Below are 22,300 nucleotides of genomic sequence, written 5' to 3'. Positions count from 1 at the left end.
CCCCGCGTAGTGGTCGAACTGCGAGGCGGTACGAGCAATGAGTGAAACTGCACCGCACCCCTTTGGCTGCAGCTGTGTAGGCTAGAGAAAGGGGGCGCAGGGGTGGCATCTCTTGGCCCTTCCCCTGCAGGCTCCCGCAGAGTTTGCTCCTTCTGAAACCGTTCCCAGCTGCTCAGCGCTCAGCCACACCATGCTTTCTCTTCAACGACGCCTGCCAGAAGACTCGTTACTCTGCTCCCAATATGTGGCTGGCCAGGGGCCAGGGTCTGGCTGCTGACAGACTGACTAACCGCTTAGCCAGCAATGGCTTCCCCCTCCACGAGCAGCAGCTGGCATCGCCTTGCCACCCCGTGGGCGTGGCTGAGGCTTCTCCGGCATGGCCTGCAAAGGCTTCTTGGCGCCACTGTCTGTGTCACCACTTTCCTACCTGCTCTCTCCCTTTCTCTTCTTTTTTTTAATTCATCTCTAATTCCTTCTGTTTTTTTTCTCCCCAAACCCCCGCAATCCATTGTCCCCATCTACACATGCATACACTTCACTACCCCCAAAGCTACCCTCCTTTAACCCCACATAGCCTTCTAGCCACTGCCCTAGTTTTCTCTCCCCAGACAGTAAAACTCCTCGGAACAGTAGTCTTCATGTATTATTTATCATTCCTCCTTTCCATTTGTTCCTTTACTCAGGGCAACTTGCCTTCTATCCACATGTCTCCACCCAAACTGCTCTTACAAAGCACCCCATGCCCACCATGGTGTAAATCCAACCATCACTTCAGTCTTCGTAGCAGAATTTGATATAGCGACACACCCTCAGTGCTTGTCTCCCCTTGCATCCCAGACTCTGTTTTCTTCCAAGCTCCTCCTGGGCTCCTTTTGTCAGCTTCCTCTTCTGTTCGACACATAAATGTGTCAGTCTATCTGCACTCAGCTCTGGCCCCTCTTTTCTTTTCTCCCTGCCTTTTTTCTAAAATTTAGGGCCTAAATTATTTCATTATAGAAAAATAAAGTCAGATTTTTTTTCTAGAGCAGCTCAATGTGGGCTGAGATTCATCCCTGAAGAACAAGCAAACATAAATCTCAATTTCTAACCGCGATAAGTACTTTGAAGAAAAAATTTAAAGAGAGAGAGCCTAGTAGAGCACCTAATTCATACTGATGTCTACTGGGGGAGGCAGAGGGGAGGCTTTGCCAAGAAAGCAGCATTTAAGCTGACACCTGAAGGATGAATGGGAGTTAGGCAGGTGCAAAATAAAACAAAATAAGGAAGAGCAAAGGCTAAAACTGATGACAGCCACATTCCTACCTCCAACCCAGACTTCTCTGTGCTCTGTTTATACCTTCTGGACATTTCCATGGGGTTGTCTCTCAGGTATCTCAAACTTATTACATCCACAACAGAAATTTGGATTTCTTCACATGTACTTGTTTTCTTTCAGACATCCCCTCCTTCAGTAAATGGCTTCATTTTCCACTCGTTGCTTAAACAGAAACCTGACAGTTCTTACCACTCACTTTCCCTCATTCCCCAGATACACCCCAATGACAAGACCTGTTACTCCTACACTAAAACATATCAATAATCCATCCCCTAGCTCCACTACCACCAACCTGGTTCGAGCCACCATCTTCTGTCACCTGGATGACCGCAGTAGCCTCTCAAACTGCTCTCCTAACCTGCATGCAGGCCACGCCCCATCCATTCTCCATGCAACAGCCAATGTGACCTTTAGGAGTTGGGAAGTGCTTGAAATCCTTCAACAGCTTCCCATGTCACCTGCAATACATGCTCTATGCAGGCGTGTGTGAGCTGGCCCCTGCTCATCTTCCCAACCTCAGCTTGGGCTACCTTCCCCTCACTCACTGCACTGCACCATCATGGCCATCTTTCAGTTCCCCAAAGCTGTTCCACTCTCATATCTTGTCACAATTCCGGTGACTAAGACATATTTATTCTCTAAACCATTGAGTTCCCATTCTCCAGAATCATAGAAACTTATCTAAGGCAAGTTGGAGTTTCTCTGGCAGTGTCTAACTTCCTTGACGTTTAAGTTGTATCAGGTCACTGGGTTGGTGACAGTCCATTGGTCTTGAGTCACCTGACCATGAGGGTGTCCACTGAGACATCCTTTGTTCTCCTAATTGTAGGCCATGGAAACCTGTTGGTCATCACTGAGATGTGTTCCTGGTCTCTTTGCCTCTTCACAAGTGGTCCGGGCTCTCCTGTGGCTTTCATGTCTCATTTGGGAGCCAGGACTCTGCCTGGCTGTGTAAGAACTGTTTGTCCAGACTCACTGCACAGCCATTCCTTAGCTAGGGTCTTGCTTCCTCTTGACCCACACCCTCACCTCCCACAAGATCTTCAGGACTAACAAAATCTCTGGCCTATTTATGTCCCTTCCACTTCCCCTTCCAAGGCCTGGGGTAACTTATCTAGTCCAGAGGAAACACTGCTCTTCTGAAACCCCACATCTCCCAAATATTTTGGCTGTGAATGGAGTCTGTACAGTCCCCTAAGGACCATAGGGCTATTGGAAACCAAAGCAAGAAAGACTCATTTCTTTCTGTTACATCTGCTGTAAAGCAGTGAGTACTGAGCACCTTGGCTTGAGGGATGGGCAAAAGGGAGAAGTAATAGGAACATAAAACACCAGTAAAATTTCAGGAATATTATTCTGCCCCATTTCTTCAGTGTCCACTTCTGTCACTGTATTAGTTAGAAACAGCACCAGTAGTGAATGGATAGGTGATAGATGACAGATGGAATGACAGATGGAGCGAAAGAGAGAGACAGACAGAAAGAGAGACAGAGTTAGTTTCAGGAATTGGCTCACACAATTGTGGGGGCTAACATGTCCAAAATCTGCATGGTAGACTGGAGACCCAGGGAAGAGGTGATGTTGCAGTCTTGAGTCCAAAGGCAGAATTTCTTCCTTCTTAGGGGTTATCAATCTTTTAAGGCCTTGAACTGATCAGGTAGATGGGCAGGGAGAAGGAGGGATTGGCATTTGCTTTGCTGGTGGCCGAAGCACAGGCTTATTCTGCTTTGTAGGTGATCCTATATGCCTCACTCCATGGTGGTGTGGAGTTAATGGAAAATCACGCAGACCCCTAGCCCACCTGCTTATGACAGCTATCATAGCTGTGGAATTCCTGGACCAGTCAGTGGCCAAGTCCCAATCATGGTCCTGAACCTCCTCGATGTCCAACTGCACAGGGATACAGCCTGAATCTTCTAGCTATGTTTTTTGAGCTATAGCTGTGTAAGTGTAACTCACATCCTCAGATACCTTCTAGTATTATTTTTATAGCAGTCAGTATACAGTCAAGAGATTCAAGTAGGATCGGGGGCCAGTACGTTAATAATCTCTGGAAGCAAAAATGGGAATTGAAGTAATTAATGAGAGCAAAGGCAATAGCTACTGGGGTCCGTTTACAACCACATGACTCTCTTCAAGGTCCACTCTGCTCTGAGTGCTTTAACTTAAATTCTAAGGGGCAACACTCATTCTGTTTATGTTACATATTATGTAACCAAATAACAAGAATCAGGCAATCCTGGTTTCAGATTTCACCCAGTCTCCCCTACCTTGCTCAGTGAAATGTACAAACAAGACTAGTCTAACACCCTGATGTCTATAACACAAGCAAGTATGGTAGGAATGGAAAGATCATAAGTATTCTGTGAGTTCTTGAGGAAACAGTGGGTCTGATCAGATGATTACCAGCTTTTTTACTCCTCCTCCAAGGAAGTGAGTTGAAACATTTTTTAAAGCGTGTTTTTTTTAATTAATTTTACATTCCTAAATGTTCCAGACATTGGAAAGAATTGAAGTAGACGGATTTTAAACATTCGCAGGTTGATGCATCAATGTGGTTTCACCTTTGACCATTTAGGGGCAGCAGGTATATTTGTGTTCTGTCCAACTAAAAACTAAGTCATTTTTCTCCTTCCACTTTCTCCCTCCAAAATTCTGAAGGCTAAATTTAGGTTCTATGAAATAGTGTAGCTCTAATATTGAGATTCAAATTTAGTCAATTTTTATTTCCTCGGCGTAGGTTAGATACTGAACTACTGAATGGTCCAGTTTTTAAGGTAAATGATTTTTATGTTATAAAGAACATTTTAATCATCAATGTACATTCCAAATTACAAGAACAACAATAATAAATTTAAAAAGACATAAAATAGCTGAAATCTATTGGCTAAGATAATTATAAAACTAGTCTAGAAAATAAAATATGACAAAACTATATAATTTCTATAAATGATATATTTTTTTACTTGTTCAAATGATGAGGCAAATAGCTGATAAATTAATTAGATCTTTAATATAGAATGGGGATTTCAATTTGTCTCCCTAAGTTTGCAGCAAACAGATTAATTCCTCTTTGATGTCTTTATATTCACAAATGGAGTATGTATGATAATACATCACATCACATATATTCTGGGTTTGCTTTTAATAACGGGTACGATTAAAATTCTTTAAAACCATTCTTTTTGGAAGTGCTAGAGTTGGAAAGAACTGTGTTCTGTCTCAAACCACTTAACAAGAGTTAATGAGGAAGCCCTGAACCAAGATGGCAGAATAGAAGGACGTACTCTCACTCTCTCTTGCAAGAACACCAGTATCACAACTAACTGCTGAACAGTCATCGACAGGAGGACACTGGAACTCACCAAAAAAGATACCCCACATCCAAAGACAAAGGAGAAGCCACAATGAGATGGCAGGAGGGGCACAATCACAATAAAATCAAATCCCATAACTTCTGGGTGGGTGACCCACAAACTGGAGAACACTTATACCACAGAAGTCCACCCACTGGAGTGAAGGTTCTGGGCCCCACGTCAGGCTTCCAAACCTGGGGCTCCGGCAACGGGAGGAGGAATTCCTAGAGACTCAGACTTTGAAGGATAGCGGGATTTGATTGCAGGACTCTGACAGGACTGAGGGAAACAGAGACTCCACTCTTGGAGGGCACACACAAAGTAGTGTGCGCATTGGTACCCAGGAGAAGGAGTAGTGACCCCACAGGAGACTGAACCAGACCTACCTGCTTCTGTGGGAGGGTCTCCTGCAGAGGCAGGGGGTGGCTGTGTCTCACTGTGAGGACAAGGACAGTGGCAGCAGAAATTCTGGGAATTACTCCTTGGCGTCAGCCCTCCCAGAGTCCGCCATTAGCCCCACCAAAGAGCCCAGGTAGGCTCCAGTGTTGGGTTGCCTCAGGCCAAACAACCAACAGGGAGGGAACCCAGCCCCACCCATCACCAGTCAAGTGGATTAAAGTTTTACAGAGCTCTGCCCACCAGAGCAACAGCCAGCTCTACCCACCACCAGTCCCTCCCATCAGAAAACTTGCACAAGCCTCTTAGATAGCCTCATCCACCAGAGGGCAGACAACAGAAGCAAGAAGAACTACAATCCTGTAGCTTGTGGAACAAAAACCACATTCACAGAAATATAGACAAGATGAAAAGGCAGAGGGCTATGTACCAGATGAAGGAACAAGATAAAACCCCAGAAAAACAACTAAATGAAGTGGAGATAGGCAACCTTACAGAGAAAGAATTCAGAATAATGATAGTGAAGATGATCCAGGACCTCGGAAAAAGAATGGAGGCAAAGATCGAGAAGATGCAAGAAATGTTTAACAAAGACCTAGAAGAATTAAAGAACAAACAAACAGAGATGAACAATACAATAACGGAAATGAAAACTACACTACAAGGAATCAATAGCAGAATAACAGAGGCAGAAGAACAGATAAGTGACCTGGAAGACAGAATGCTGGAATTCACTGCCACAGAACAGAATAAAGAAAAAAGAATGAAAATAAATGAAGACAGCCTAAGAGACTTCTGGGACAACATTAAACACAAGAACATTAGCATTATAGGGGTCCCAGAAGGAGAAGAGAGAGAGAAAGGATCCAAGAAAATATTTGAAGAGATTATGCTCTAAAACTTCTCTAACATGGGAAAGGAAATAGCCACCCAAGTCCAGGAAGCTCAGAAAGTCCCATACAGGATAAACCCAAGGAGAAACATGCCAAGGTACGTACTAATCAAATTCGCAAAAATTAAAGACAAAGGAAAATTATTGAAGCAGCAAGGGAAAAAAGACAAGTAACATACAAGGGAACTCCCATAAGGTTAACAGCTGATTTGTCAGCATAAACTCTACAAGCCAGAAGGGAATGGCATGATATACTTAAAGTGATGAAAGGGAAGAACCTACAACCAAGATTACTCTACCCAGCAAGGATCTCATTCATATTTGACAGAGATATCAAAATCTTTACAGACAAGCAAAAGCTAAGAGAATTCAGCACCACCAAACCAGCTCTACAACACATGTTAAAGGAACTTCTCTAAGTGGGAAACACAAGAGAAGAAAAGGACCTACAAAAACAAACCCAAAACAATTAAGAAAATAGTAATAGGAACATACATATCAATAATTACCTTAGGGCTTCCCTGGTGGCACAGTGGTTGAGAGTCCGCCTGCTGATGCAGGAGACATGGGTTCGTGCCCCAGTCTGGGAAGATCCCACATGCCGCTGAGCAGCTGGGCCCGTAAGCCATGGCCGCTGAGCCTGTGCGTCCGGAGCCTGTGCTCCGCAATGGGAGAGGCCACAACAGTGAGAGGCCAACGTACCGCAAAAAAAAACAAAAACAAAACAACAACAGAAAAATCTGATGACTAATAAGAACCTGCTGTATAAAAAAAAATAAAATTCAAAAATTCAGAAAAAATAAAATAAAATCTTTGTCTGCTAATCCCCCCCCCCTGCAAAAAAAAAGAGTTAATGAGGAAAGTAAGAGTGTTATGGGGTGATATTTGTCATAACAGGTACCCATTGGTGGTGACACCTACAAGGTTTCCCATAATCTCTTAGGCAATAAAAGAAATGTAGAACTGAGTGATAGTTTACTATTTGAAAATATTTTATTTTATTTGGGACATTGATGGCTTTCCCTACACTCCTGCATAAACATATGAAAAATTGAGGCAAAAGTATCTTTTTCATGTCAGCAAGTTCAGTTTTCTAAAAAATATCAGTTAAATTTCTAATTGTTAGAATAGTACCAGCTCCAATTAAAATGTAATAACCACAGTTTTCAGTTTTCATCCACTTAGGGAAACATGTAAAATGAAAACCAATTTCAAAGGGAAAAAGAACAATAAGAAAGTCCCATTCAAAATGGAGCCAAGTCATCTGGAATTGGGTTGGGTTCATTTTTGGTGGGTGGCTCTCCCAAGTGCTTTCCTGCCATCTCCTTCGGCATTCCATAGCTCCACTGGGGGTTGGAAAGTAAGTATGGATTCCACCCATAGGCTAAACACTAGAATAATCTGTACCACCAAGTTAGAAAAAGGAAACCCCTCAGTATTCATGCTGAGGAAACTACATACGAGGTGAACTACTACTGCTGATCTTCTAGCAAAACAGTTGAAGTGTTATTTCCCAAGGCTATTTCTCTTAAATATATATATGAATATATATATTCATACACAGATATTCATATATATATATATATATATATATGCCATCTACTCACTGTATCCTCACATGGCAGAAGGGGCAGGGGAGCTCTTTGGGGTCTCTTTTTATAAGCATATACTCCCATTCATGACGGCTCCACTCTCATGACCTAATCACCTCCCAAAGACCATCACCTCCAAATACCATCACACTGCAAATTTGGTTTCAACACGTGAATTTTGCAGGGACACAAACAGTCAGTCCATATATATGGCAGGCAGCACCTACTGCCCAAGGTGTGTTAATGTTTCTTCCTAACCAGTGAACTAAGGTCTCTAAGCTTACTAAGGTCAGCTTGTCATAATACATGTATCCTTCCTATTCATCAGTAGGTACTCAATTAATGCTTCTTTAAGGAGGAAAGGACATCTCACAGCCCAGCCTCACTGGTCCACAGAACCCTGAGAGCATCCCTTGGCTCTCAGGATATCCCCAGATCTCAATTCTGGGGACACCCTAAGGCCAGTTTGTACTGAAGCCCAAGAGCTCACTTGGACTGCCCCTCGCTGACCCAGATGGAAAACCCAGGTCAGTGAGCCATGGCTGGCTTCCAGAGCTGGAGAATGAGACAAACCACAAATCTCATGACTCAATGATCTTCCATGTCGGGGGTAGATGAGTGTTTCTGGCCCTGGCTTGGTAGGATCCCAGGGAAGGATGCAGTTAATTCCCTTTAGTCACTCTGGGTCATAATTTCCTAAAAGATAGACCCAGCCTGAGGCTACAAGAAAACAGAGGCAGCTTTGGGCCCCTCTCTGAGAAACACATTTCACCGTATCTAATCCATTTTCCCTTTGGGTGAACAGCTTCAGCTGGCAGGAAGCCTCATTTCTTTCCTCTCTGCTGGAACTCCTTGATTTTAGGCCTTTGTCTTAAGCTGTGGCAAAACTGATCTCTGACTGCACAATATGACTGAGACTGTTGAATCCCATTAAGCCCAGTGGTGGTAATAGATCAGATATCCATGTAAAGAGTTAATCCCTGACTTGTCACCACAACTTCCTTTAGACTATTATTAATATTGAAAAGAATAATTCTTCTGTATACCATCCTGGTCTCCACTTATTTAGGACTTTTAAAATTGTTGTTACATAATGAGGTGACTTAAATGTGAAGGCTTCTGGGACTGGTTTTTGTCATTTATCTCTTTGTTCATGTTTGTTTCCCCTTTGGCACTTACCAGAAGAGTCAAGAACTAGAGAGGAAAACCCCAGTGAGTTCAATGATCCAAAAGGGACTAGGATTTACTAGAACCAAAGGCTTATTGAAAGAGTTACAAAGGAAAGCACAACGCTGAGATTGTGTGTGTGTGTGTGTGTGTGTGGTGTGTATCACAAGGGCAGAAGGAGAGAGGATGAGAGAGCAAAATGGCCTTGTGTGGGGTGGGCAGGTGGAGGTGTGACATGAAATACCTGTGACCAGACACACACCTGGCAGATTTGAAGCCTGAGAGTAACACACATGCTCCCTGTTACCCATCTCCTGATATTTCCTCAATTAGCATCCAGCCTCCCACACTTCTTCCTGTGTCCTCTCCTAACCTAATTAGTAAAAGATTAAAGTTCTCCTGAGTAAGTGGCAGAATCTCTTCAGGTGCAGTCTCTTTTGGCTAGGACCAAATATATAACATTACGGATAGCAGTAGGAATCCAGTAATTAATTTAAAAACAAGTCAACATTCAAGATATATGCAAAAGTCCCTAAAGCTGTAGGCCACATTCCAAATAGGGCTTTAATGGCTACAGGCGAGCTTTGGGTCCTGCTCCCTCCCAGTCTAGCAGAAGGATTTTCCTTAGCTAATAAGCATTAATTGAGCACCTACTGATGAATAGGAAGGATACATGGATTATGACAAGCTGACCTTAGTCAGTTTATAGACCTTTATTTACATGTTGCTGTCACTTCATCCTTGCTGCTAAAAACCTGGCCCAGGCTTATTACCTTTCATCTGGACCAGAACTGAAAGTAGTTTCCATCTCACAGGCCAATTCCAATTAATTGGTAGTGGCTACAAGAGCCCTATGTTGAAAAGGATTTTGTGTTTAGCAGGAAAGAGTGTGGTTGACCGTTAATGGTGATCGCCATGGGCACAGGAGGGAAACTGCAGCATGCCCTCTGATCTACACCGTTGCATTAGCCTTCTAAGGGGTATGATTACCTCTATTTTCTTTCAGGAAAAGGTTAACTTTCTAAAAGATTATTTGACAACATCTTAGCAGAAAACTTCAACCCTACTCCACTTTAGCAACTCAGACCTGTTCTACCTGTCATCTATCAATCTCTCTATCATCTATCTTTATCACATCTATTCAATATTTATCATCTCTTTCTATCTCTGTCTCCTCTCTCTTTCTCTCATCACACCCATCCCTTATTCTTTCAGCTCCATCACCCCTTTCTCCCAGTTCAGCTGCTGCTCATCTCTACTCTTTTCTCCTAGTCCATCATTGACAACATGGCTGGACCTCAGACACAACTCTTCTGTCACTCTCTTGTGACCAGCCTCAGCCTCATTGCCCCCTTCCTTTTGCTGTGTCAGTCCCACAAACCCTTTTCTGTGGATCACCCCAACCATTTTCCTACTTTCTTCCTATGTGAGGGCCCCTGAGGGTGGCATAGGGATTCACAGTCTTGTGGTTTGGGTTTGACAACCCATGTCCTCTGACCTCAGCTGGGTTCTCAGCACAGCCACCCTTTCACAGGCCCTTGATCAGCATCCTTTCCTCCCCTGATTCTCCCAGCTGCCATCTTAAACCTTCACCACTACACCCCAACCATGGCCACCTTTCTCTCAGCAGATGACCAAGGCTTCTGTTTTAGGCAGTTTGGGCTGTTATAACAAAATACCATAGACTTATGGGTGGCTTAAAAATAGACATTTATTTCTCACGGTTATGGAGGCTGGCAATTCCAACATCACCCTGCTTGCAGATTTGGTGTCTGGTGAGAGCCCTCTTCCTGGTTTGCAGATGGCTGCCTTCTTGCTGTTCTCTCATGTGGCAGGGTGAGAAAAGGCTCTGGTCTCTTCCTCTTCTAGTAAGGACACTAATCCCATCATAGGGACTCTACCCTCATGACCTCATCTAAACCTAATTACCTCCCAAAGGCCCCACCTCCAACATATCATCACATTAGGGATTAGGACTTCAACATATGAATTTGGGGGACAGAAACATTTAGTCCATAACAGCTTTTATTTAATGAACTCCCTCAACACCCACCCTTGAAACTTCAGGCACTTCTGCAGTCACACTCACCTTCCAGCGTTTGCAAAGGAAAAGCTGGATTCTCTCCTGCCGAGAGCCTCCTCTGGGGCTCTGGATCCAATCTCTCCTGGGCCTTTGCTCTCTACTTTTTACTTCTTCTCCCCACTTCCGGTCCCTCCCTTGCAGCCTAGAAACATGATCAGGTCTCTCCCTTCTTAAAACTTCTCTCCCCAACCTGCCTGCCATTGTCCCTCTCCCTCACAGCCAAGTTCCTGGAAAAGTCCATTCCTTCATGACCCCATCCACATACCTGTCTTACGTGTCCAGCTTATGGCAGACTCTGTCACTTTTATTGGCTTTCCAGATACCAGACCTTCCTCTTCTCCCTTGATTTTTCCTCCTCGAGCCCTACACTTTAAATGATGGGGTAACCTGGAGATTTGAAAGTTGGTCTGTTCTAACACCAAAGGCTGATCCTGTAAGCATCATGCCATGCTCTAGTCCTTTAGGAGCTCTCACCATGTGAAGAGTGAGCATTGTCACACCAGAGGATAAAGAGGATGGAGAAGGTACCGCTGTTTCCAACAGAAGGAGAAGTATGAAGAACATTCACATTCCACGGATTCCTAATCTGCACTGCTGCTTCTGTAGCATCCTCTTTAACTCTGGCTAAAGAATGTGTAAAATGTGAATTTCCTGTTTGAATAAGATGCCTGTATTTAGCTGCAAGTATTGTCACAAAAAGGGTACCTAAGTACCTGTTTACAGGGAAGGCAGCAGCCGGAACTCACCTACCTGCCTGGTTCTGGGACCTGGAACGTCCAGGCGACCGCCAGCGTTTTGCTCCAAAGAGGATCTGAAGGAAAAGGAAGACTTTTCTCCAAGTCCTGGACTTTGCGATTAGGATCCTCATGTAAAGGAGAAGAAGAAAGATGAGACTCCCGAAACGCCTTTATGAGATGGAGAACTTGCCCTGAGTGGGAGGGGTTGGGCTCAGGGTCCCAAAAAGGGTGAGAGAATCAACCCTGGCCCCTTTCCAACTGGTCTGGTTGGGACTGGTCTCTGGTTCATCAGACAGACATCTGATACTAGCAGGCCTATGCTTTCTGAGGCCCATGGGGAGGACTGCCTCTCTACGGGGCCACAACCTCAGACCTGGGGCGGGAACAGCCCAAGCAGCTTCTCTGAGCTCTGGCAAACGTTGACATCCTGGGAAACCAGGTGGTGCTCGAAATCAAATACCTCTTTGTAACTCAGACCCTTGATTTCTTTCCCTGTGGCTGGTGAGGCCTAGGAAAAATGCTCCCCTTGGAAGTGAAATCCAGAGATAAACAACTGAGAAGCTCACCAACCGGCTGGAGAAGTTCCACTTCCTCTGCAGAGAGTGGGTTTTGGAATAATAATGCTCTATTTCATAAGCTGCATTCCAGTTTCAAGAGCCCAGTGACTATAACCATTCATCTCCATAGACAATTAGTCTCTCAAAGTTCTTTTCAAGCGCCGGAGGCTCTTGTGTCTGCCCCACAGCCTCTCTGGATGAGGCTGTGCCATAGCGAGGTAGGTCCCAAGATGTGAAAATATAATCAGACCCAATATTCAAGAAACCAGAATGCTAATTTCCTAAAGTGCTTAGTCACTTTTAGCCACTGATTGCCTCCTCTGTGATTGGGCCCAGTGTGAATCTGAGTGAGTCATCTATTGGGATAAGTATATACAGGAGAGACCAGCAGGACTTTTTACCAATCTCAGGTCTACTGGCTAATGAATTTGGCATCTGGGCAGTGTTCCTTGTACCTCATCATTTCATTCATTTTTATATATATATATATATAGAAAGCGGGCTTTCAGACACCAAATGTGCTGGTGCCTTGATCATGGACTTTCCAGCCTCTAAAACAGTGAGAAATAAGTTTCTGTTGCCTATAAGCCACCCAGTCTATGGTATCCGGTTACAGTGGCCTGAACAGACCAAAACAGCACCTCTGCAAACTATCCACAAGTTCCAAAGAGCATGCAAGATATATATAGATATATAGAGAAGATATGTAGAGACATATAGAGAAGATATATATAGATACATAGAGAAGGAAATGCGTGAGGTTCAGAGAAAGAAGGAAAGTTTCTTGAGGATGTGAGCTATGAACTGATTCTAAATACAAAGCAATGAATTGTTTTAGTTTTTAAAATAACTTTGGAATTTTTAAAAAAATATTTATTTATTTATTTAGGCTGCTCCAGGTCTTAGTTGCAACATGCAGACTTCTTAGTTGCAGCATGAGGACTCCTAGTCATGACGTGCATGTGGGATCTAGTTCCCCAACCAGGGATCGAACCCAGGCCCCCTTCATTGAGAGTGCAGAGTCTTACCCACTGGACCACCAGAGAAGTCCCAACTTTGGAATTTTTAATTATAAAACTAACTGTTTATATTAGGAAATGCAGGTTAGAAAAAAAAAAGTTTAAACTCCCAACTACCTCACCACCAAGAAGTAACTGTTGGGCATCACCCTGCAACCCAGGCCCCATTTTTTCCACCCTTCCTGTCCCTTTCTATCATTCTGATCTACTTCACACCTACAAAGCATCCTCACTAGATTTCATTTCACAAAATGTTTTCAATGCTAAAGCAAGTTTGAAAACTACTGCTAAACACCAGGGGCAGATAAGCCTCCCTGAATCCTGACTCCTTTGTATCACGGTCCTTCTGATCAGCCTCCAAAGGCAACCTCCTTAGCTTGGTCATTTGGGGCCTCTGCTTCTGGCCACCGTCTATCTTTGCACCCTGGGCACAGCTCTTCTATTCAAATATTTGCATTCATTTGCAAACATTTTCATTCAAAACCTGAGTTTGTCTAGCTTTATTGGCCTATGTGTCACAGCAATAGCAGCTTCCTCCGTTGCTCCACCTGAGTGCTGCGAGATCTCTGAGGCCTCTCAGAGTCACACCCGGAAATTTCACCCCATGCATTGTTTGACATGTACTCACAACATGCCACAAACACATGGCCCCTGCCATGTTCTTCCTTTCCCATGCCAGCCACCCTTATGCCCCACGTTTATGCTTTTGGCCAAGGCCACCACTCCTGTATGTACCCTCCACAAATACTGTAATGTCTTTTCTCTCGATGAGCCCAAGACTCAACCCTCAAGGTGCCAGCACTGTGTCCCCTGGAGTCCTTAAGGCACAGGTGGTAGGCCAGCTTGCACCCCCTGGACTCCAGGGGACACTACTCACAGCTCTATGACTCAGATCCTTCCTCATAGCAGCTCCTTGGTCATCTGCGCTCTTTCAACAGGCTCAGACCAGAGTCCTTCCCAGTCTCCTGTCCCTGACCCCCCACAGGGCACCCTTGACAGTTTACTCATGCAAGTGCACATCCGAGAGCTATGTGTCTGGCTGTACTTGGATGTACTCAGAGGTACTTGGATATATTCTAGTCTTGCTGGTAGAAAGAGTTTAGATTCAAACCAGGAATCCCACTACATTCCCTTTAAGACCCTCAGACTTAGCACCAACCTTTATCAAATCTTCTCTGTCTCAGGCTAAATAAACTTATAAGCCTCTGTAGCAATCATGGTTGTACAACTAATTTGATAATTAATCATGTTTTCGCTTGTGACAACTCTTTTGTTCTTTCCTCAAATTGGTGTTAAAATTTTTATTGTACTAGAAAAAATATATTTTAAAGGAATATCTTTCTGATTCTGAGGATATTGAGCAAAGATATTCCCCTTCTCTATTAGTCCTTAAGAACATAGGCATAGCTTGAATAATTTAAAAGCATCAACATTTCATGTTTATGTCTTGCTCCATCATTGATATAAGGACCGTGGTTTTGACTGCTTTCCATTTGTAACCATGCCTGGTATTCAGTGGGCACTCATATACCAGGTGGTTCTTTCATTTTAGAGAGGTTTAAGGTTATTATTTGTACCTTAAGATAGCAGAGGATAAAAGACAAGACAAAGTAAAAGAGGACAGAAGAAGTTATACAAAACAAAAAATTCCAGAAAGAATAACCATGGAAGAAAGCTTACTTTAGCATTTTGGTGATAGGATAAAAGATTCCTGAGGTAATCTCCCTTCTTGTAGGTATTGCTTTAAATGCACATATTGAGTATCTCATTCACCCATCCCACAAATACATATTAAGCACCTACTGTGTATCAAACAGACAACACCCCTGCCCTCCAGAAACTTCCAGTCTAATAGAGAGAGGCAGAGACTAAACCAGATCCTTTCAGACTGTAGTAAGTACAATGAAGGAAATAAATAGAATGAGGAGTAAGGATGCAGCTCCTTTAGATTAAATGGTCAAGGAAGCTTTTCTGAGGAGGTGATACTTACGCTGAAACAGATGGTTGACAAGGCAACAACTACAGGCAGAGTCAGGAAAAGAATGTTCCCAGAGCTACTACATGCAGTCCCACAGGTTGTGCACTGCCCATGCACTCCATTCACATGGACAACAGTGGCATCCCTGAGAGCTGTGCAGCGCAGCAGCTCAGAGTGTTTCAGGCACATGTAAGTCAGTTCACTTGTATAGTTAATTTCCTTTGCTCAAGTTGACTTGCACATCTACTGACATGCACCTAGTCCATCTGGACACAATGGCAATCAAATTAACCATGTGATGGTTCAGACAAGTCAAGAAAATGACCCTCAGCAAATTGCAGGCTGGACTCGATCGATCGGCTTATGACTATATGTTCTCCACTTCTGGAGACATGGGAGATGAGCCTAGAAATTAACACAGTTTAAGTGGGAAAAGCTTGAGGTCATTTTGGGAACCAATCCATTGTCTACTCCTATAGTCATAATGCCAGGAAAAGGAAAGATGAGTAATTGCTATCCAAGCCTAAAGCTGGTTTTCTGGGTGAGAAATCCTCCCTCTTCAGGAATGATCAAATGTGAGGTTTGGAAAATAGCCTTTATAATTACAGACTATACTATTAAGTGCACGGCAAATTAATCATTTGACTCCATGGCATGGTGGAATCCCATAATGACAGGTTAATGGATTCCATGCTTAATTAAAAAAAAAAAAGGACCATTAGACTTCTAGTAAAGTCAATACTGTAGCTCTTTGCTGGCCACAGATCCCCTGTTAAACTGGCCTCAAAAGCAAATGTATAGAGAAAATTGAGGTTCCAAACTGGTTTAATGGGTTTCACAGAAGGGGTTCAAAGGTAGCTTTCTTGTCAATTTACAGTTAGGCAATGGAGGCTTAAATAGAGCTCATATGCTGACCTCAGGCTGCTCTGGAAATGAGACATCTGGAAACTGACCCCCTGTTCCCTGAATCTCTCAGCTGATTCTACTTCCTCTCTGAACTGTGCTCATCAGTGTTTGAATCTGTCCAAGTCAGTTCTGAAGAGGAAGTTCCAGTCTCTCCTCCCCGCCACGTCTGCGTGTAGAACGTGACAGGAGTTCAGGGGGCAGGGAGCTGGCAGGATCAGAGGGCAGGATGGGGCAGAAATAGTGCTCCTGGGTAGGCGCTGAGAATAGAGTCATGCACAACCAGGCGAAGAAAAAATGCAGGCCAGCTTTGGCAGGGGGATTATTCAAGGGCTTCCAGTTGTGGAAAGCAGGGTGGAGGTGTCCATCCACCAGCACCAGGTGGAGCAGGGTTGTTCTGGAATATCTGATTCAAAATAGGTGGAAAGATGGGTCAGGATTCAAGACCTAAACATTGAGGGTTGAAGGACTGTAGGCTCCACATAGCTACCTAGAGCATGCTTGCGATCTTTACTGTACATATGAATCGCCTGGAACCTGGCTAAAAATGCAGATTCTGATTCAGTAAGTCTGGGGCTCTGCAGTTCTAACGAGTTCTCAGGTGATGCCAGTGCTGCTGGTTTATGCATCACATGGAATACAGGGGCTACAGCACAGGGCAGGGTCCCTCCTCCTTTTCTCCTAACCATCATGGGCCCTAGAGGAACCGGGAAGCCTGGAGATTGGGCAATAGCACCACTCTTGCCCAACAAAACTGCTGACAGGACACAGCAGCCCAGAGGCTGGGAGCAGTCCAAGCCCTCTCATGCATTCCAGGGCAGGGGCTGAGCAACTGGCTGCTGGCTGAGGCTCAGAGCAGAAAGAGCCTGATCAATGGACATAAGAAAATTATCAAATTAGAAACAAAGATGGGTTATATTTGGTGAATCAGAGGGAAAAGCTTAAAAATCTCTGTCCCTTTTTAACACCTCAAATAAAAGATCCTCATCACTCCTACCCACTGTGGTCAGTGCTCTGACTGAGGTCCCTCTGCAGAGTGGAAGTCGTCAAAGTACGTTGAACAAATGCTTACCCGGGCAGAGGGTGGGGTTTATGAGCTGTTGCTCTCTCGTACTAACCTTCTAGGATAATGAAAAGGGAAGATTTCCTCCAGGTCCATTTTCCTGGGCTCTAAATTGGGTGCTTAATATATGAACTTGGCTATACGATAGCACCCTGTTGTTCAATTAAACACTAGTTTAGGTGTTGTTGTGAAGGTATTTTGTAGATGCTGTTGACATCTACAATCAGCTGATGTTAAGTAAAGGTCTTGACAGTCTGGGTGCCTCATCCAATCACTTGAAAGGCCTTAAGAGCAAAAGAGGTTTCTCTGAGGTAGAAATTCCACCTGTCAAGTGCAGCTTCAGCTCCTGCCAGAGAGTTTCCAGCCAGCTGCTCCACCCCACAGACCACAGACTTGCCATTCCCCACAATCATGGAAGCTATTTGCTTTGAATAAATCTTGTTCCGTATACATTTGATCCTCATTATTCACAGATTCTCTATTTGTGAATTTGCCTACTTGCTAAACTTTATTATAATGCCAAATTAACACTCACAGTGCTTCCACAGTTATTCCTGGACACGTGTAGAGTGGTGAAAAATTTGTCACCTGATGCAGCTGTTTTTCCAGCTGAGGTTGAACAACTGACTCCAACTTCTTGTTCAGCTCTCAGACTGTAAACAAGTGTCCTTTACGTGGTCTATGTAGCGCCATGATTTTCATATTTTTGTGCTTTTTGTTGGTGATTTTGCTGTTTACAGTGGCTCCTAAGCATCTTGCTAAAGTGCCGTCTAGTGTTCTTAATGCCAGAAGGCTGTGATTTGCCTTGTGAGGAAATATGCTTCATTCAGACATCAGTTATAGTGCTGTTGGCTGTGAGTTCAATGTTAATGAATCAACAGTGTATATTAAGTAAGGTGTCTTTAAACAGAAATACAGATAAAACAAAGTTATATTCTGATCGGTTGAGGAGAATGTGACCAGAGGCTCACAGGAACCTAACCCTGTATTTCCCCTAGGAACAGTGGCTCAGTATTTCCTAATTCAGTGTTTGTGGGGACTTTATGGGACATAACTACCATGAATAACGAGAATTGACTCTGTGTGTGTGTGGGGGGGGGAGGGCAGCATGCACGCGGGCATCCGCACTACTGGTTCTGTTTCTCTGGAGGCACCCAAACTGATGCAGGTGCAGTACCACCCTCTCCTCCAGGGCTGGCTGTACACTGCACAGATGATGAGGGCCTTTTGTCCTTTCTGCATTCAGATCTCTGACAATATTCTGCGGAAGGAGGAAACCAGTTCACTATAAACCATCTAGTGAATGTTAACAGTCCCCTTTTAAAAGCAGTTTTTCCCTTACTGGGTCATACTTAGGGACACAAAATATACACAAGCCCTATAATTTGGATGGTATTCCATCTCCCTGATAAAGAAAGAAGTAGGCTAGATTAGGTAATAGCGAGAATGCATTTCAGCATTTTGAATGTAATTTGGATGATAAGCCCCAAATTACTTTTCCAATATAAACCAATCAAGTCGATTCCAGTTTGAGTGACTTTACCAAAATAAACTTCTTTATGAATGTATAAAAAGATAATTAGACTGTCTCCAAGGCATTGGGCCTATTCCCAACAATGGAGAGAAGCCAGCATGTCTCAGAGTGACATGCAGGCACCAATTTAACAACCCACTGCCCTTCCTCTCCCCACCCCAGTGGTCAGCTGTAGTCTTCTCAGAGGCTGTGGTTATGATTCTCACTTGCCTGGTCCACAGCTGCAGGCTCCATTGCTAATTCTAAATTTGTCATCTTCCATGTTGCACTGTCTGACACAGAAGGAGCTGGCAAAGAGGAGTCATGTCTTAGTCAAATCCTACCCCGCTCCTGGAATACCACCCAAGCTCACACCCTCCATGGCGTGAGTCAGCTGTGCCAGCTCTGTGGATATCGTGCGCTTTTCCCCACGTGCCCACTGACACCTGAATGAGGCTTGAAAAGGCTTATAAATAATTCTCTTTTTCCTTCAAGAACACGTCACAGCTAAGACTAAGCACCATGTATCAGCTTCCACTGATCCTGAAAGAAAATACTGTTTGAAAAAAGCTTCTTTCATGCACAGCTTCAAGAAAATCAGAACACCATTCACTTCTCAAACCACCCATAAGTTAATTCAAGTGTCAAAAAGTGTTCAACGCAAACAGAGGAAGGGGAGAGGGAGCATAATACAGTCTGAGAATTTTTTTTTGTATTCAAAAGTGTTTCCCTTTTAATGTTCAGCAATTTTCATGACATGTGAATAGTATTCTAAGCTGTTAAATGGTAGAATGGGAACTGCCTTGTCCTGTGACTTTTTTTTTTTAAATAAATTTATTTATTTATTTTTGGCTGTGTTGGGTCTTCGTTTCTGTGCGAGGGCTTTCTCTAGTTGCGGCGAGCGGGGGCCACTCTTCATTGCGGTGCGTGGGCCTCTCACTGTTGTGGCCTCTCCTGTTGCGGAGCACAGGCTCCGGACACGCAGGCTCAGTAGTTGTGGCTCATGGGCCCAGTTGCTCCGCGGCATGTGGGATCCTCCCAGACCAGGGCTCGAACCTGTGTCCCCTGCATTTGCTGGCAGATTCTCAACCACTGCGCCACCAGGGAAGCCCCGTCCTGTGACTATTAAATTGATACACTAAGTAAGAATGATATACTAAATACAATTAAAATGAGTATCACCCTTCCACCAAATAAAAAATTGTAGAAATATATGTAGTAAACAAACTGATTGAGTCAAATTATTTCGACGAGAAAAAAAATGTCAAAAATGCCTAAACAGGACTAACTCTTATGAAGTTTGGCTTATAGGGCCCATCTCTCCCTGTGGCTCTTTGTCCTACATTTTCCCACCCTTCTGGTCACCTCCCTTCCCCCACACCAGGTATCAGGTCCTCCTTCCCCTGCTCTCAGCTGGTTGCTCCTTTCAAAAGGATTCAATTAAGTCAGGGGTTGGAAACAACAGCCGTTGGGCCAAATGGAGCCCATCTCTTGTTTTTGTAAATGAAATTTTATAGAAACCTGGCCATGCTTATTCCTTACCTCAATGGCTGCTTCTGCCTTACAATGACAAGAGTTGAGTAGCTCCAACAGAGACCTTATGGCCCACAAAGCTTAAAATATTTACTATTTGATCCTTTATAGAAAAAGTCTGCTAGCCCCTAAATCAAGTCCCTCGCACTAAGGTATTACAGTTTTAATATGTTACTTCTCCAGGAGAAGAGATCCATTACTTGGATTTTAATAGGAGGTAACTTCTTAATTTAAAGAAAGTAATGGCTAATAGCAGGCTTCTACTCATCGGCAGTGGGATACTCAGGAGATACTTTGGGGTAGGGGCATTTCTTAAGTTCAGTTACTATCTATTCCACCTGCCCATCAACCCAGTTGTGGGACCACCTACTGAGGATTTTGATAAAGGGTTACAATTGTTTGGAGAAAGACTTGAAAGCGAGGTCGGTCTGAAAGCAGTTTGGGACTGCTGCAGCTGGCATTGTGGAGAGGAAAACACACAACCCAAGAGATTATAATTTGTCTCCGCCTGACTCAAATGTTTATTCTTATCACTTAAAGACTAACAAAAACATTCTGAGGTCCAGTTAAAGAGAGTCAGATTCCTGACTTTGGTTGTCCCCTAATCTTTTGCCTTTTTACTTTTCACAGATATCTAACTTCACAAAAATAAATCTTTTTTATGGCACACTGAAGATTTTCTCTCTGAAGTTCCCATGAGCGGTGTTATTTATCTATAAAGAAGTCTCCTCCAAGAAAGCAGCAACAGCGAGCTCATGGTGCAGCCTTTCTTCCAGAACAGAGGGGCCCGATTCTCACTGGCATTATTAGGCAGACTTCATGAGACTTTGAAATGGCCGCTGTACCAAATGGAAACAGAGCATCTGGTTTCCCATCTCAAGGTGATGCACGGGATTGATGGTCACTCCTAACATTCGTTTGTTCAGTATATTACATCCCAAAATGTTCTCCTAAACATTCTCTTGTTTAATCCTCAGGACAATCCTTTGACATGAAAATTGTCATCCCCTTTTTACAGGTAAGGAAATGAAGGATGTGAAGGGTTAAATGACTCACTTTAGATCAAACAGCTGTTGAAGGTGGATTCAGAAGAAAAAGTCAGGTCTTCAGAGTCCTCTCAGGGTAGGGGTTTATTCTCTGAGCTCATGCTGGAGGAAACCGGGGGCCTCGTCAAGAGCAGTGAGACTAGTGCAGTCGTTTGTGGAAGTCTTGAAGGTCACGGTTTTGTCACTCTTCCGGTACAAGAGTGGTAAGTGGCAGCCTAAAGAGGTAGAGGCTTCATTCAGATGTGCCTATGAGCTGCCCAAGGTGAGCACCAGGATGTCATCCCACACGGCTCCTGGACCCTCCTGGGATGGGGCTCATATAGCACTAGCACTTCAGCGGGGCTTTGTGCAAACTAGAAAATGGCAGGCCAATTATACAAAGGTGTTCCTTCCCTCAGCTGACTCAGCCCTGGGCCAGGCCTCAGCTCAGCAAGCTGAGTGGGCTAGATCCAGCCCCTGCTCGAGTCCCTCACCACGAAAAGGCATCATTGCCCGGGCACAGCTGGTACAACCATCCTGGGCCCACCCAGTTCAGAGAGCTCCCTTCACCAAGAGGGGATGTTTCTCAAAAGAAAGATAACCTTACTGAGAAGAACTGAATCCATACGGGACCATAAACACTGCACGGTTTACCAAGAAGGTGCCAGTTACAGTCTAAACTTAGTATGGTTTGGGTAGTGAGGACAGTCTTTCTCAGCTGGAGAACTAGAGCTGGTCCCAGTCCAGTACATCTCCCTTACCTGGTCCTCCCTCTTAGCTAAGCCCCTCTCTGTATCCCACTCAAGCCCATTTCTCCCATTAATTTAAGTGCTGCCTCACTGAATGGAAACTTCCTTGAACTGGAGGGAACACACAGCTAGCAGAAGGGTGTAATTATTCTTTGTGAGTGGATGGGCGGCCACCCCCTCCAGCATGTCTCTGTCACACCAAGGCAGGCAACCCTGCTGGGCTAGGACATCTCCTCCAAGCCTACACATTTCCAAGACACCAGCTGCCATCAGAACATCCTGGGTCTCTCCCCGTTCCTCCTCTAAATGTTCTTGGGAGCCCATATCATCCTCTAGGCCACTGGGCAAAGTCCAGCTGAGCTCATTAATCATATACACTCACCTTTCCTTGCTCAGAGATCAAAGGCAGCAAGAGCTCACAA

The 22,300-nt window shown here is 44.2% G+C and overlaps 1 long non-coding RNA gene across 1 annotated transcript in view; it reads left to right on the top strand.

The window, feature by feature from the left end:
* LOC309833522 overlaps positions 1-21,123 on the top strand; it is a 65,370-nt gene extending 44,247 nt beyond the window's left edge. The window contains exons 4-5 of the long non-coding RNA XR_014297777.1: positions 20,735-20,985; positions 21,082-21,123. This is a non-coding gene — a long non-coding RNA (uncharacterized lncRNA). The remainder of the gene's footprint in view (positions 1-20,734; positions 20,986-21,081) is intronic.
* Positions 21,124-22,300: the final 1,177 nt, after the last annotated feature.

Source organism: Grampus griseus (assembly GCF_964374135.1).
Source record: "Grampus griseus genome assembly, chromosome: 15".
Classification (NCBI taxonomy): Eukaryota; Metazoa; Chordata; class Mammalia; order Artiodactyla; family Delphinidae; genus Grampus; species Grampus griseus.
The sequence above is the reverse complement of the archived record's forward strand: the minus strand, read 5'-3'. Positions and strand labels throughout refer to the sequence as shown.